This window comes from Sceloporus occidentalis, unplaced genomic scaffold (genome assembly GCF_023333645.1).
Source record: "Sceloporus occidentalis isolate IW3139 unplaced genomic scaffold, rSceOcc1.0.p SCAF_3, whole genome shotgun sequence".
Taxonomy (NCBI): Eukaryota; Metazoa; Chordata; class Lepidosauria; order Squamata; family Phrynosomatidae; genus Sceloporus; species Sceloporus occidentalis.
Genome location: NW_028316983.1, coordinates 83,988,275 through 84,005,461, shown reverse-complemented (window position 1 = coordinate 84,005,461; position 17,187 = coordinate 83,988,275). Strand labels below are relative to the sequence as shown.

General features: G+C 39.8%; 1 protein-coding gene across 8 annotated transcripts in view; it reads left to right on the top strand.

Annotated features, from left to right (window-relative positions):
• The window catches only part of DAB1 (DAB adaptor protein 1), an 831,182-nt gene that overhangs the window by 133,771 nt on the left and 680,224 nt on the right, over positions 1 to 17,187 (top strand). The window lies entirely within an intron of this gene.

Genomic DNA, 17,187 nt, shown 5'->3' with positions numbered 1-17,187 from the left:
GTAAATTCCTCCTTTAGGGAATCCACTTTGTTTTTAATTGTGGTCAGCTGTTCAAAGATGGAAATAACAGTTTGCGCTGTCAGCGAGCTTTACTTCCTTAAAAGAGCAGTTATTTTATTGTTTCCTACGTTTTCTTTATTGTTTTCTAAATTCTCTGAGTTTATCAGGCTTGTATTTGTGTTTCCATTTCCATCTTGCAAAAGTTATGCAGCTGCTCAGCAAAAAGCAGTAGTTTGATCAATTGGAGAAGATGAGAAGAAATTTATAAATTGATGACTTTCAGCCTCCATGTTCATCAGAAAAATTGGAAGGAGATAAACTCCTTACAAGAGGAGACTGGATGTTAGAAAACTATCAACTTTCAGTTGCTTCCTAGATTTGGACATAATTTGTACTGTAGAAAGAAATATGTTGCCTTTTTTTCCTTTTCCCCATATCAGTCAACAGTGTCCTGTAATTTACCTCCATTCCATAAAAACAGTGGAGATAACAGTGGAGTGGAGTTAAAAACAACTTTTAAAAAGTTTTTAAAACAGCCCATAAGTAGATATGGCCAGAGCAGGAAATGCTGACAACTCCTGCAGACCCTCCCTAAACTTGTTTCTGAATCAGTGTCATCTCAAGAGAGACTATGCAATGTCCCCATGTGTAGACACTCACCTAATCACTTTAAAAGGTCAAGCAGCAAGCACAAAACATGACATTTGGAGCAGTACTCATTTCTTTTTGCTTTTCATTCCTTGGCAGGATAAAATGTTCAATGTGCATGGTGAAAAGGAGAAAAGAAAAAGAAACTGGGCTTTGGCTGTTGTCAGGCTCGCTTAATTGAAGTTGCCATTTGTCAGTCTCTGTTTTACTCTAGAAGGACATGCTTTTTCTCCATGGAATGTTGCTCATATCTTTTTCTGTCTTGCAGCAGAACTGTTGCCAATAAAAATGTAAAAAGTCTGCAAATGTCATGCTCACACTAATTCACTGATGAATACGGAAACTTTTTGAACTGGTGAACTCTGGTTAAAATTAATTGATTTTTTCTCTTCTTTTCTTTGCAACAATAACTTGATGGAAGGCATTCTGACAGTGGAAATAGAAAGGAAGGGGTAGGACAAGCCAAAGGAAACAATTCACATTTTGATTATTTTTTTAAATGGAGGGCCAGTTCACAAGAACTTCTTTCTACCATGAGAAAGCCCATCAGATGGTTGTCTCATGGCAGAAATCCACCTGTTCGATTTGCAGGAGTTTGTTATTTTTAACTGTAGCCTCAGGTTTTTTTTTACTTCTGATCTCTTTGCAATCATGGTCAACAGGAAAATATTATATATTGAATATCGAGGTGTGTGTGGGAAAGAGACCGATGTTCCCATTCATTGCAGGCTGTGGTAGAAACAGTGCCCTGTACTTTGAAGGCCGTTCTACTAATCCATATTTATGGAGAATGGCTGTAATTATTAATTTGTCTTTTGCACATTCTCAGAGTCTACACATGTTGTGGACCATTACACTTCTTTTTGAAAGATGCCCCAGAACAAACAAACAAACAAAAACTGGGATAGGAGCCTTGAATCAATTATTTTGAATACCTTTATACAGTATATGTTATCCTGCCCTTCTCTCAAAGTGAGACTCAAAGCTCCTTAAAACTGAGATTATAGAATTGTGGTGTTGTGCTGTGTAAAAGAAACTTTCAACAGTTATTGTTAAACATATTAGCATCTTTCAGCTATATCCTGACTCACCTAGCTGATGCTAGGATGCTATTTTTCACCAGGAGGAGGAAGAGGAGTTAACAACCACTCACAGGGATCCAGTGTGATAAAGTGGATGGAGTTTAACATGATGCTGAGGAGATCTGGGTTCAAATTCTTCTTGAGGCTTGCTCAGTGCCCCGTGGCCAATTAGCATCTCTTAGCCCAGCACTCCCCAACTGAGGCTGGTACCCACCAGGTGTTTTGGACTACAATTTCCATGTATCCCAGTCAGCATGGCCAGTGGTGGTAGGATGGCAGTTGTAGTCTCAACATTACCTTTCAGGGCTGTTATGAAGATTGTCTGAGAAGGATGAGCAATGTACGCTGCCCTGTTCTCCTTATCAGAATGGTGGGATAAAATGTAACTGATATGAAATAAGAGTTATATTTGACATTCAGTGTGCTTGTAAGGTAGAGAAAGAAATTAATATAAAGACAGAGATGATTTCATGTTCAAAGACCTGTGATTTCTACTTATGTCTGTCTACAGCCTCTGTGTCATTACACTCAGTCTTCACTTTTGCAACACCTAAGGATTAGAGATGATTCACTTTATTTTCCACACTCATCTAATAAGAGAGTACTTGTAAATTGTGCCACATATGTAACATTTGTTCATTTTTAATATACTGGAAGAGAATTTTGGAAGCAAGTACAATCCTAAAGCAGAGAGCAGAACGGCAGATTCAACATCAGCTCCTCGGAAAGCTATAGTGTGAATGTGAGTCTGAAGTAACCAGGTATATTTCCTAATTTCTGGATCCTTCTACATCCTGATTACTTTTCTGTTGATACACCATTTCATGCCATAGCTGTACTTAAAATGAGATTTCCAGAATTGGACAAATTAAAGGGAAACTATTATTTCCAGTGACCTGTACACTTTGTGTCTCTTAATACAGACCAAGACTTTATTATTATTTTTAGCTGCTGCATCACAATCCACATATTCACCTATGAGAAGGATTGCTGCCATACTATAGAATAAATGCAGTTTGACACTGCTTTAACTGTCATGCCTTCATCCTATGAAATCCTGGGATTTGTAGTTTGTTGTGCACCAGACCTCTCTAACAGAGAATGCTAAATATATCACAAAACTACATATCCCAGAATTCCATGGCACTGAGCCATGCTAGTTAAAGCAGTGACAAACTGCATTAATTCTGCAGTGTAGATGCAACCTAGGATCTGTGCAGACCACCCCTTTTACAGCGAGATTGCGGCTGCAGCAGCTACATACTGCAGCTCTGATCTGGCCTTTCAGGGTGCAAAAAGGAGCCTCAAAAAGCAGCTCCTTTGTGTGCCTTGCAAAGGATGTGATAGCTGTGGTGGCATGGCTTTACAGTGCTCTTTTGGCACTGTGTTGTGCACACACAGCTCCTGAAGATTGCCATAACACCATGCATTGTGTGGTGCAGGGGTAGTGTCAAGCTGCCCTGGGGGCAGAACCAGGGTGTGTGTCATATGGATGCTATAGCCTGAGTCCGTCCCCAACCTGGCCTTTCCTGGTGTGCACAGCCCCCTAGCTCATTTTCACAAGTTCTGCTGTCAAGTCCTATATTTGTGCCATTGATTGTACCTAGATACAAAACTTGAATCTTGTCCAGTGTTCCAGATGCTTAGATCCTTTCAAATATTTACCTTAGCTTCCATGATATTAGCTATGCTCCTAGCTTTGTGTCATCTGAAAATCTGATAAGAAAACTTTCTAAACTCTCATCCAGGTCATTTATATAAATACTGAATAGCATAGGGCCTTGTGAATGCTAAGTCCTCTCCTGAATTGTGGGACAATGTGACAAGCTATCACAGACTGCACATGAAGCTGAATACATTTTATACCTTTCCTCTCCAATTTCTTAATATCTTCCCAGTGCTGTAACTCTTTGTGCCTCTGCAGTGCCAGGAGTCATAAATAAAGACAGAGTCCTGTAGACTTTTTCATTAGATTTCCAGGACAGTTTCTTAGGACTGTTTGTTTACATGGTGATCTTGACAGTTCTTCCATTTTTGCCCAGTTTCAAAATATAAACCTTTAATATAGCACCAACAGATTACTGAAAAATAGTTTGAAGTAATTTACAGCCTAGAATTTACAATGGAGGCTGAAAGCATTTTTTCCTCAGAGCTGACTATTCTAAAATTGCATGATCTTGGTTTTTACCAAAGTAGATTTTTGGCTCCTTCCCCTATTGGACGTCTCCATAAATAAAGATAAAATAATGCTAGAAGCTTGAAATGAAAGATTAATTTTTCAAGGATTTAAAAAACAAAACATGAACAGTCCTTTTAGACCTACAAAGAAAATAGCTTTTCTCCCTCTTACTACATATATTTTCAGGGCTCTGTAAAAGTTTTGTGGTCCTGCTCAATTATCTCTCACAAGTAAATTTTGTTTTTGTTTTTCTGCTATTTGTTTCATTGGAAGATGTCACTCTGACCTCTATTATTCACATGTAAAGCTGATCAAATTGTTAGATATATCATATGTAGTGTTTTCTAATACAGATACTGTCCAAGAAAAGAGCACAGGCAAATGTGACTAGCATAAAGGTAAAGGTAAAGATATTCCCCATTGACAAGGTTGTCAAGTCATGTCCGACCATAGGGGGCAGTGCTCATCTCCACTACTAAGCCAAAGAACCAGCATTGTCAGAGACTAATCTATGATCATGTAGCCAGCATGATTGCACAGAATGCTGTTTCCCTTCCCACCAAAGTGGTACCTATTTATCTACTTGCATTTGCATGTTTTCAAACTGCTAGGTTGGCAGAAGCTGGGACTGGTGATGGGAGCTCACCCCATCATGCAGCACTCGGGCCTCGAACTGCCAACCTGCTGATCTTGCCATCAACAGAGTCAGTGTCTTAACCACTTGAACCACTGCATCCCTGTGACTAGCATAACATTAAGTTTATGGGCATGGGCCTGTTCACAACACACAGTTATAGCACTATTATACTAGTTCAACTGACATGATTCCATTTTATGGAATCCTGAGATTTGTAGTGTGGTGAAGCACTGGAATACTCTGGCTAGAAATTCTACATGTCCCCCTTCCTAAACTGGTAATTCCAGAATCCCATTAGGCGGAACCATGACAGTTAAAGTAGGGCCTGGTACAGACAGGCCCTGAATGATGCCCTCATCACGTGCTAGGATTGCCTCGGGGCAGAGCGCCCACATGCTCTGGACTAGGGCATCATTGCTGTGCAGCGCCGGATAGATAGTGGGCACAACAATGACATCGCTGCTGGGCTGTGTCCAAATGGAGCAGTGTAGCAGTGATGTGTTTGTGCTGCCGCAGCCTGATTACGGCGGCACAAAAAGGAGCCACTTTTTAGTGCTCCTTTTTTGCTGTGCAGCAGCACTGCACAATTTGGTTGCTGTGGCGCTGCTGCACAGCAATGAAAGGCAGCCCCAGACCACCCTTTTGGGTCCATCTGTACCTAGAATAACAGTGCTATAATCCTTATGTGAATAGACCCATGTCGTTTTATAGGAATACAGAAACAGATTAGTTGAATTAAATAGCAATATTTCAAGGGATGTTGCAGAAATTATAAAACAGCCCTTTTCCTTGTTGCATATTATGTCTGTTCTGCTCTCTGTTTTAAAAAAAAACCTTGAGGACCTCTTAGCAATATTTAGCATAGCAGCAGAATCTAGCTGCTAAATCACTAAATGCTTGGTATGTTTCTCAGAACCAAATTCTTGAGTACCTTGTACTTGGACTATGCTATTTAGTAATGTGGTTGGCAATGGTATTTTCATTACAGTGTTGTGTTAGTTTTAAATATTGGCTTAACCATTCCTAAAGGATGTTGAGAATTGTAGCATGGTGACCATAGAATCATAGAATAGGAAGAAACCACAAGGCCCATCCAGTCCAAGTAGAACAATGGTGTACTGGAAGAACAAAAAGTAATTTCACTGGTGGATTCATAGTATGGGTTTTAAAAATATATTCTGAACCATGTTACAAAAACACTTCTGTTACAGAATGGCATGACTGAACTGTTATGGCTCCTTAAGCAACATCCTGCCCTTGTTCAATTTCAGATTATTTTAGTATCTTATAAAATCCATTCTAAAAAGTATCTGTCCAGGTTCTGCTAGAGAAAAGCATACAGTTACGGCCCATACTTATGGAAGAAAGTGATCTTTCAGGCACAGTGCAGTAGATTTAGTCCCAAGAGTCACTTTGAAGATTATCACATTAGCTTTGCTGCCAGGATAGACCCGGGATGTAATTTTCTTAAGGCGGATCTTATTGTATTCGCTCATCACTGGGTAGTATGCAGCCCATATGCAATTGAGGCTTCTCTCACAACTTTTTAAGAGTGGGATTTTCCCATTCTTGAAAAGATGCGGGACAAGCCCAGAGAAGCTGGGGTTACATAAGGGCTGCATACTGCCCGGCAATGGGCGAATGCAATAAGAGCCACCTTAAGAAAGTTACATCCTGGGTCTATCCTGGCAGCAAAGCTAATGCATTAATCTCCTAAACCAATGGTTTAAAGTGATTTAAAACCCAGACTTCAATCTGGGCCTGGAAAGAGATGGATGGGATGAACTGAGATGGGTGCTGCCAAACAATAATGTACAGTACTTTTAGCTCAAGGAGATAAATAGAATAAAATTAGTTAAAATGTGATTGCCATTTAAAAAAAAATACATTGATTCCAGTAGCCTTTTAGAATTTCTCATTTAGGCTACAATACTGTACATATTTGCTTAGGAATAAGTCCCACTGAACTCATTGGGGCTTACTTCTGAATAGAAATGTTTGTGATCACATTGTTAATGTGAGTGGAATGTCATTCTGCAGAAGAGTCTCTCAAAGTAAATAGTCAGAAAATCTCTCCCTATTTTGTATCCTTACAAGTCACAGTTTCTTTCCTATGACACTGTGTGGCCCTGGTGCACACATCTTCACATACACACACACACACACACACACACACACACACACACACACACACACACACATTCATGGGGGGGGGGGGAGAGGAGATCAGTAAATCTAAAGAAAGGCTGTAGACAGAAGAAAACCAGGAAAATTACAGTAAATCATAAAATAGAATTGGAAATTTCAGTAGTAATCAAAACTACAGAGATTATTGAAATGGGAAAAATATTTTTGAATCAGGAATGTTTTTTCACAATACTGATTCTATTTTGGGGAAATTAGTGGCCAAGAAATCTAAAAACCATTAAAGTTAGAAAATGTTGGTATCTTTAAGAGAGACAAATTTAGAGAGAACCTGGTAGAGAGTTCCAAGGCTGTTGTATTTCAAAGGAGAATGAGATCTTCTTCAAGGCAGGGCTCTCCACTTACTCTATGTGTGCTATGTTTATCTTTTTTTGTTTCCCCAAAGAAGCTATTGGAGTGGCATGATCTGTTGAAGCATTCTAGTGCTCCAAGTACCAGATGCACCTTCTCTTTTGTTCTTGCCCTGACTGCCCTCTCCTCTCTCAGAGCAACTGTACAATCTCTTTCCTGCAGAGCTAATTGAAGGCAAAGGTCTTTGAATTCTGTTTGCAAGCTGTAGCAAGCAAAACCTGGCTGAGAGACACAAGAAAGAAATGTGAATTCTTTAAACTGGCTGAGAATCTGGGAATGCAGAAAGCTAGCTGTAGTAATCCTGGCCAGTCCATGACTATGCTCTTGACAGTTATGAAATCTGGGTTCTCCTCTCTGACTAAGCTGCAGACAACATAGCTCTGTACATCAGGTTGGTTCTGTATGTCAAGACCTTTACACAAAATTAGGGTTCCAGTTCATGATTTTAAAGCTATACACATTTCTTGGGCATGGACTGTTTCCTCACACAAGTTGACACCTAGGCTGAATTTTATGCATAACACTTTAAGAGGTGAGCCCAGAAAGCCTTAGTGCTGTTGGCAGATCAGGAATGTGTGGAGAAAGGGCAGATTGGAGCATTGGCAACATTCAATCAGAGTGAGCCTGGCATCAGCCAATGGAAGCTTAGCCAAGAAAAGGTGAGGGCTACATCCAGGAGCAAGTATAAATAGGCTGAGTGAGGAGTGTGGAATTAGATAGGGAATTGGATAGGGACAGAGCTCTGAGTTAGAGGTTTATTAGATCCTGAGGGGTTTTAACAGCCAAGGTGACTGAGATACTCTGCTGAAAGGGGTAGTTGGAAGGGGTTTTGAGTACCCAGGTTGGCCTAGAAAGAGGTCAAGTGTGGAAACTGAATTGGTGTGGCTGGGAAAGTAATAAAATAGCAACAATGTTTTAAAGCTCAGAGTCTAGTTAAAATTCTTATGTGAAACTGTGACCTAGAGACCAATTCTAGATACTGTAAATCTTTGTAAGTCAGCACGTAAACACCGTATCAACTCTGAATATCAACCAGGAGAGAAATACTGTAACCAACTATATTGTAAATAATGTTTTCTTTTGTTTTGGTTCAACACGTGGTCACTTGAGGTATTTTAAGAAACTATATGCCAAACATTACCAGAGATTAATAATACTATTATTGATCAGAACACTCAAAATAGTGAGTGTCCTGCCTTCCTACAGTGTGGCCCAGAGGTAAAGGAAAAGTGTGAGAGTCACTCAAGCGAGGAATCTCATCATGCAGTTTGATGGCAGCTAGGGAGGTAGCTGTCACAAAGTGGTGGCATTGGTGGGATAAAAAGATACATTGTGCTGCCATCAGAGAAGAATAGTGGGTGAGTGAGTCTCACCGTAACAAAATGCTTTAAGACTTCGGTAGAACCTATTAGGAGCAGTTGTCATCTTCTCAGACGTGAAAATGTCAGGTGGTCTGTGCCATCTTCTCAGAAGGTAGGGCCATCTTAGGTCTATCTAGTTAAGTTTTCTGTTTCTTTCTTAGTTCCAAGTACTTTTTATCACATATGCATGAGCAGAAGAATCCATCTTGGTTCAGCTCTGCTGATTGTCTGAGAGGTGCTACTATTTCTTTCCTTCTCCATGGTTTCATTTGATACTCAGCAGATCATTTCCTCTATGAAGATTCTAAATTGCTTATTTTGGAAATTATTCAAGCCATTATTCTAACTCACCTGTTACAAAATCATTTCTCATCACTATGGTAGAGAGATACAGTACCACATCTTGGCACTTTGCAGCAGAAGGTGGTTTTTGTTGTTGTTCAGTAGTTGTTTTTTGTGTTTTTTTCATAGTGTTGACAGGAGGATGAAAGTTTATTATGCAAGGTATAGCTCTCTCTCTTCATATAGCTTGTGTCACAGAGTCCAATCTAATTGGCAGCAATACAACGTGTTTTACCACCTGGATTAGTGAGGGCCTTTGTCTCCCATTTATCACAGTTAAGAGGATTTGTGCTTTTATAAACTCTCAGGATCACAGGACAGAGAGAATTTTCACTGTATAAACAAACAACACATATTCTGCACTCTTCTGCTCTTACATCAAACATAATCAATTTTAGCTAACAGCTTTAGCGGCTTCCTTCCAGACTCGTTTGCTGTTTCTTTTATGTATCCTTCAGGCTGGCAAAGTGCAATGGAGCATTTACTGGGAATTTGGTGCCAAACTGATGATTGATATATATACCACCAGAACAGCATCTCAAAAGCCTCCTCAAACACTTTTTGATGATATCATACTAGCAGCAACATACTATTGGTGTTATTAATAAGTCCTATGACCATGATTTTCCTTGGACAGAGTAATTATTAGTAGTAATTATAAGTTACTACTAATCACTTATCAACATGTAATTCCCTGTAGAACAGGGACAATCAAAGTGTGGTCTTGAGGCTGCATATGGCCCTCCTAGACTGTTTTTGCATTTCCTAGCCCCTCCAGGCCATTGTGTTTCTACCAAAAATGTGAATTTTGTCATCTGGAAACCTAGAGAACCAGCAATCCAACTTGTAAATAGTTTACACCCACCTACATTGGTACACTGTTTAACATTATCTCTCAAATCAGAAATGGACAGCTGGCTTTTTATGTTATTTTAAGTGCTTTCAAGTTGGCTCTTAATCCTAAGGTTTTCTTTGTAATATTTATTTAGAGAAAGTTTCTTAGACTGTGAAAGTGTGGTTGCCCAATTTCATCCAATAGATTTCCATGTTGGAGCATGGATTTGAACTATAATCACTCGGAGTCCATTAGTCAAACCACTGCATCACATTGTCTTTCAGCACATTGGAATGTTTCAAGGTGTTTGTTGTTTCTTTCAACACTAAATGGTCTCAGAAGCAGAAAATTGGTTCCTCAGCCTAACAGAACTCTTCCATTGATAAAGATGCTCACATTCCAGAGAAACAATATTGTTTATCAAGTGTTTGAAAAACTTGCTTTTGGATTACAAGTCCCAGAATCCTGTGTCGTACTTCAAAAAATACATGTCCCATGCTTTCCGCATACCCAAACAACTGCCATTGTGATTCCAACATCTTTAATATCGACTTCTTTAGACAGTGCCATGTCAATTATCAGTATTTCCCTCTTAATAGTGATCAATGTGGCCTTTGAAGAGATAAATCTACCCAGCAAAGGGAGTTTCAGATACTGGCAAGCATCCATTAATACTAGAGGCTAGGTGAAAGGTGGCAGTTAATTTTTAAGCTTGCTGGGAAAGAATATGGCGGAATTCACTTTCCATAAAAGATGAAGCTGAGACCACTGCTTGGAGATGTATGCATTTACCTAGTATCCCCTGACCACTGATTCCAGGCTCTAAGAAGGTATGGACATTCACCTACAAGGTTTCAGAAACACCTTCAGCTTCAAAGAGTGAGACAAAAACCCATATTTCATTCTCCTGGCCCTTTAACCACTTCAGTGGTTTCAACAGTGGCTATGCCACCTGGTTGAAATAGCAATATGAGACAGGAGGAAACAGAAGTAGGCTGAGGAATGTCATGGTGGGAAGGAATGGATGAAATATGGATCCACTCTTAGGCTGGCTTGACTGAGTTCCCTCCCATTTTTTAATAATAGTTTTTGCAATGGGAAAAATGCAAATATGGGAAGTTTTTTTTCAAAGCACTACAAGACTGCTGATTCTTCACTTTTTAATTATACGAAAATAAATGTGCACAACTGAAAATGTGTATTTTTTTTTTGGGGGGGGGGGAAATATATGCACAGGCATGTTTTTCTCCCCCAATAGGAAAGAATAACAAAATGTGTACATTACCACAATGTCTTGTAACTAAATATGAAACAAGGATAGGAAGAAAATACAAGTGGGAGTCATAGAAATGTAACAAAATTGGAAGGAAGAGATTGTAAAATCTGTATTTCTCTAGTAAGGATTAATTCCATGTCTAATAGAGCTTGAATGCCCATCTGTTAGGGATGCAATAGCTGTGCAGTTTTGCATCAGTAGAAGGTTGTACTAGTTGACCCTTGAGGTCCATCTTAACTCTATAATTCTATGATTTTATGATCCTAACTGAGGTTAAATGGAAAGAGTGACCAAGCACACTCTTGTTAAGAGAATTACTCTGCTGGAGGAAGTATAGTCAGATGCTCTATATTTGACTTCCTTTGACTTCTTCATGGATGACAAATTAACTGTGAATTGTTAGGGGTTGATTTTGTTGCTGGTTATGAATCAGAAGGGAGGGCTGCATAAGACCAGGGTATCAATTTGTCCAGCTGGCTTTAAATAGTTAGGCATTTGTGTCACTTTGAAAAGCACTTGTGCCCTGTCTTTTTTCAGGTGATGATTTATTGCACAGAGCGATAGGTGACAAGGAACATTTCCCCCCACTGCAAATCCAGTCCTGGATGGCAAGGTGCCTGGCACTTAATTTCTTACGAGTCTGTTCAAAACAACAACAATGGAAAGAGAAACAGGACTTCTTGCTGGCAATTTTCCTGAAACTGCTGGCATCCCAGGGTGAGAATCCATCACTTTCCCACAGTGGCACCAGATGTCCCGCTATAGAAACCTAGGAAAACAAAGTTAGGTGAGGTACCATGTATGCTAATCTCAGGTGTTTCTTTAACAGTTGGATAATTCCTTCTGGTGATGGCTAGAAACTGCCAATTTTTACACCAGAGTTGTCATCATTGGGTTCCTTGGGCAGTAATGGTATCTGTAGATTGGCTTTGACATCCTTGCTGCTTAGGGAATTAAAATAATAGGCATAGTCTGATCTCTGCCTCTAACTCATGCCTTTGGTCTGCCAGATTCTATTTCAGACACCTGATTATTGAACCAGCATCCTAAACAAGATTTCTAGTTAACTGTTCCCTCACAGGGCTTTGCTGGAAAACTCTGATGAATATTAATGCCATGATAGTTGCACATTCATATCTATGTGCAGCTGATTATTTATCACTAGTTTTGTGACAAGATTGGGCCCTGCAGCCCCATAGCGCATGTGTTTCAAATGTAGAGTTCCCACAGGTAGCAAGAAATGATAGGTTTCCTAGGTACCCTATAAATAATGTATCTAATTGAAAATTCATTCTTAAATTATTGTGGGTTATGCACTTCTCAGTGATAGGAAAAAAAACACAAGGGACTGAAGCATTTCTGCTGTGGCATCTCTGGAGGTTGGAAATATGCACCATAGGCCTCTTCATAGATACTCTCTTTTGTTGGACATCCTACTGTTTGCTTGGGGGGGGGGGGGGAGGCAGGAAGCTCAGATATAGAAATCTATCTGAGAACAGTGTCCAAAGAAGGAGTTAAGAAAACAAACCGAGAAGGCAGGATACAAATAATCTACTTCTATTTCAGCATAAATTAAATTAAAACGCATAACTAAAAGCCAATGCTGAATCATTTTGTTCCCCCTCTATCTTGCAGGGGTGGTGTGTGTGTGAGTGTGAGTGTGTGTGTGTGTGTGTGTGTGTGTGTGTGTGTGTGTGTGTTTTAGCTTGGAAGCACATTTGGTTTCTTTCTTTTTTTTACACAAATGTTTTTCAAATGACGTTTTCCTTCTAAACACTAATGGGCAATGGAGTAGTATAGGGTTGGAAAACACATTCTTTAGATGGAAAAACAGGTTTCCCAAACAGTTGGGATTAAACCTCTTCAGGAAGAATAATGAATGAAAACCTTGCATCATTTCCCCCAGTACCTGAATGTTCAAAAATGGTACAGAGAAATTATCTGTATAGAAAAACATATGCAACTCCTCCCCGCCATTTTAAGTTCAGAAAATAGATTTCCTGAGCAAAAATTCTGTTTTCTGTGCAATAATGTTTTTACCTGTGTAAAATGTAGGATTTTTGCGTAATCACCACATTTTTAATTTTAATTTTACTTTTCCTGTTTTCTCTGCAACAGTATGGGGCATTCAAATGATGGAGGTGGTGGGAGATACTGCAAAAGAATATTTATTTTCTTCTGCAGTAGGAAGAAAAGTACCATAAAAGTAATTATTCATCCTTCCACAAAAGGACAAAATAGTTGAGCATTTACATCTCTAGCAAACTGTTAAGTGTTAAAGTGGAGCCACTCACCATGACATTTCCCATAGCCACACTTACGAGGAAAGTGGGGGGGGGGATCACTTTCTTAGAATTAAGGATTAAGAAGAAACACTTTCTTTCAAAGTCAACAGATAGAGATAAAAATATTCATCTTCACAAAGAGCAGGTTTTCTGTAAAGCTAATGGATCTGAATTACCCATTTAGGACAAGGCCAGAGAAAATACATTGCATTATGACAATTATAGTTCACAATACATATTGCTACTAGGGAAATAAATCCTTTTTGTGGCTACAGTGACAACTGTCACTATGCTCAGAGAGTTCAAAGAGTAAGGGTGTTTGAGAAAGTGGGGTAATAGACATCACTGTCCCTGCAAACTGAAAAGTTTGGGTGCCCCAGCAAGCCTTAACTCTTTGTTCTTGTGTGTCTTTAAGTTGTTTCCTCCTCATGACACCCCTAAAGTGAACCTATCATAGGATTTGTTTGGCAAGATTTTGTCAGAGAGGCTTGCCATTACTTTCCTCTGAGGCTGAGAGACTGTGACCTACCCAAAGCCACACAGTGGGTTTCCATGGCCAAGCAGGGATTTAAATGCTGGCTTCCCAGAATCCTAGTCCAGTACTCAAACCCCTATATCACATGGGGCCTCTTTAGCTCTACATTTCTGCTAACAGTCCAGATGGTTACCATTTCTTGAACTCCAGTAATTTGATATATTAAATTGTATTACTCCTTTTTTTAAAACAAAAAACCATCCCCTATGTGGTTAAGGAGCAGTTTCCCTGAAGCACAAAAAGATTATTAGACGAATCATGTATGTGAACATCACAAAAAGATATGACATTTATTTCATGAACTATTGTAGGGTTGCCATATGAAGATTATCACATGGGGACAGGATGGGGTCGAGAGCGCAGCAAATGGCTGTCCTGTCCTTCTCCTGTCCTTATTGCAATCATGTGAAACTGTTTCAGACACATCATGCTTATCCTGTCATTGTCCCATCATTGAAACGGAATTGAATTAACTAGAACTCCAGTTAATACAAAATGACAGGACACTTCCACTTCAGTGATGGAACAATGACAGAATAAGCACAATGTCATGTGAAAGTCTTTTGCACGATTACGGTCAATTGCGGTCCAATGACGGGACAGTTACAGGATAAATGTGACATTGTCAGAAAATCTTTTTGCAATCATGCGATAAGGACAGGAAAAGGACGGGACAAGGACATCCTTTTCCCCATGTGATAATCTCCTATGAGTGCACTTGCACTGCATAGTTATAACACCTGTGTACCATTGGTTCTATCCGTACAGTTTGGTACTTAAATTTATCAGAGAAAAGGCTACAAACAATATCAAATGGTGAAATGTAAAACTTGGTATGCAAATAGACACAGAGATTTGAACACAATGATGTTGGAAAGTTGTCTGTTCATACCTCTGTTGCCAAGGGTTTGTATATCACCTAGTAATTTATATCAAGAGACAAGGTACATTGTTACAGTTGGGAGGAGGGAAGCAAAGAATGTGAACATATTTGAGCTTTTTGTACAGGAAACAAATGCAAGTATGTCCTCTCATTTGTAAATGTCTGGAAAGCAATAGCAGCCAGGAAGAAATCTTATTTTGATGAAGTTTTGCTTACCCAAGCACAGTTGGTCTTGTATTATTACACCCAGCCCCATGCATGACTAGTCAACAGTATCCTGCAGAACACTCTCAGCCCTATGAAATTCAGGTGAATTATGATACCGCGAGTTCCTCTTTGTAGTGAGCAAATATTAATGCTTTGAATGAATTGTCTCTCTGATTACTTGGAAAATGTTAAGAGCCAAGGAAAAAGAGTTATTGGAACATGGAATAGCTTAGTGGATGATCAAGTGCTATCATAAATGAGTTTAAGGCATCACTGAATTTATACTTGGAGCTCGATGAATGGGACTGAGTCCACGTTGGTTTTCAAAGGAGTGGAAAGCAATATTGCTAGCTTTGTATACAGCAGTTATTAGAGTTGCGTAAGGCCAAAAACCTATGGTTTGGCTGGTTAGTCTTGTCTCCCTTCTCCCTTCTGCCGAAGTGAGCTTTTCAGGTCCCAGTTTAGCTCTTTCCTATAGTACTGCTTTTAATTCCATTCTGTGTCTAAACCCTCTTGCTTGTCTTGTAGAATCTGGACGGCCAACTAAAAAACAAACAAACACCCCCCCTTCTCTGTCCATCAGTGATATTAAAGCAACCTAATGCAGTGGCTCCATTATTTCTGTCACCACCAACACATTTCAAGTGCACAAGAAACAGAGACTGCTGTCACACTGCAGAATTAAAGCAGTTTGACACCACTTTAACTGTCATGGCTCCTTCCTATGGAATCCTGGGATTTACAATTTGTCATGGCACCAGAGCTCTCTCACAGAGAAGGCTAAATATCTTGCAAAACTACAAATCCCAGAATTCCCTAGCACTGAATTAAAGTGATGTCAAATTGCATTAATTCTGCAGTGTAGGTGAAGCCCATGACTCAGGAAGCCCTTGATTTGAATCTGTCATGGCTTCCCTGAATAGGCTAAGATACACTTTCAGCCTCCCAAGGGCAATGGGAGAGATCACCACCACCACCGCCATTATCATTTCCTTATAGAATTCTAGGTAATGCTTACAAACTGTTTTGAATTCTTGAAGGCACTATGCAGACTTTAAGTATTATTAATTATTGATAATATACAGATGGCAATTTTGTACATCAGTAGTGCAGTACTGATTTGTCAGAATCCTAAATCCATTTTGTGGATACTTTTATGAGGCCAACCAAAAGGTGTAAAATATATCACACTAGCTTTTGAAATGCCACAATCTTCTTTATCGGGGCAGATGGTAAAGATGCAGGGGAAGGGGAAGTGATGGAGTTGTGGTTGCAGGATCTGCATTTTGCTTTGATATTTTATACTTCTAAAAACATCTCAAGGCAAAATACAGATGATGTCACTACCACGCTGTCTCTTTTCTTTCCTGGCACACTATTTAGCCATTTTTGATGAAGAATACTGTGGAGCTTTGAAAGCTACTATAATGTATTTTGTACCTTTAAACAAGCCAAAGAAAGGTGATTTAGGATTATTGGGCATGGACTTTATAGCCAATTTGGTTTCCCCTTCTACTTTCATTAAACCAGTACTTCTCAAATAGTGGGGCGCGCCCCCCGGGGGGGGGCGCCAGGCTCCATAAAGGGGGGCGTGAGGCTCCGTAAAGGGGGGCTCGTTTGACCTCGGCAAATACTATTTACAGTTGCGCGGGGGGCGCAAAATGTTTTCTTCTTCCTAGGGGGGGCATGACAGAAAATAATTGAGAAGCACTGCATTAAACCAAGAAAATGGTAAACCATATCATGTTAATAAAAATAATAAAATAAAATATTTATTTATAGCCCGCCTTTCGTAGATCAAGGCGGGTTACAACAATAACAGTTACAGAGTAAAAAACACAATACACAATAACAGCAATTATACATTAAAATCACAATAGCAATATCCAACTAGCATAAGATGTTTACAACAAGGATAATAATAGTGAGGGGGAGGAAGGAGGCTACAAAGGGAAAAAGTTAGGGGAAAGCTGTTTGGAACAGGAAGGTTTTTAATTCCTTCCTGAATCGCTCAAGGGAGGTGGCCGAGTGGAGCTCACTGGGAAGCGCGTTCCAGAGCAAAGGAGCTGAAATGGAAAAGGCTCTACTTGCTGTTGTGGCGTATTTAGAATCTGGGACTGTCAACAAATGCTTCCCAGTGGATCTGAGTGTGTGGGGCGGATTATATGGGGAGAGGCGGTTCTCCAAGTACCCTGGCCCAAGCCATTTAGGGCTTTGTAGGTGATAACCAACACCTTGTATTGCGCTCGGAAGCGGATGGGCAGCCAATGGAGATCTTTTAGTATCGGTGTTATATGGGTGGCCCTGGAAGATCCAGTGACCACTCTAGCTGCCATATTTTGAACCAACTGTAGCTTCCGG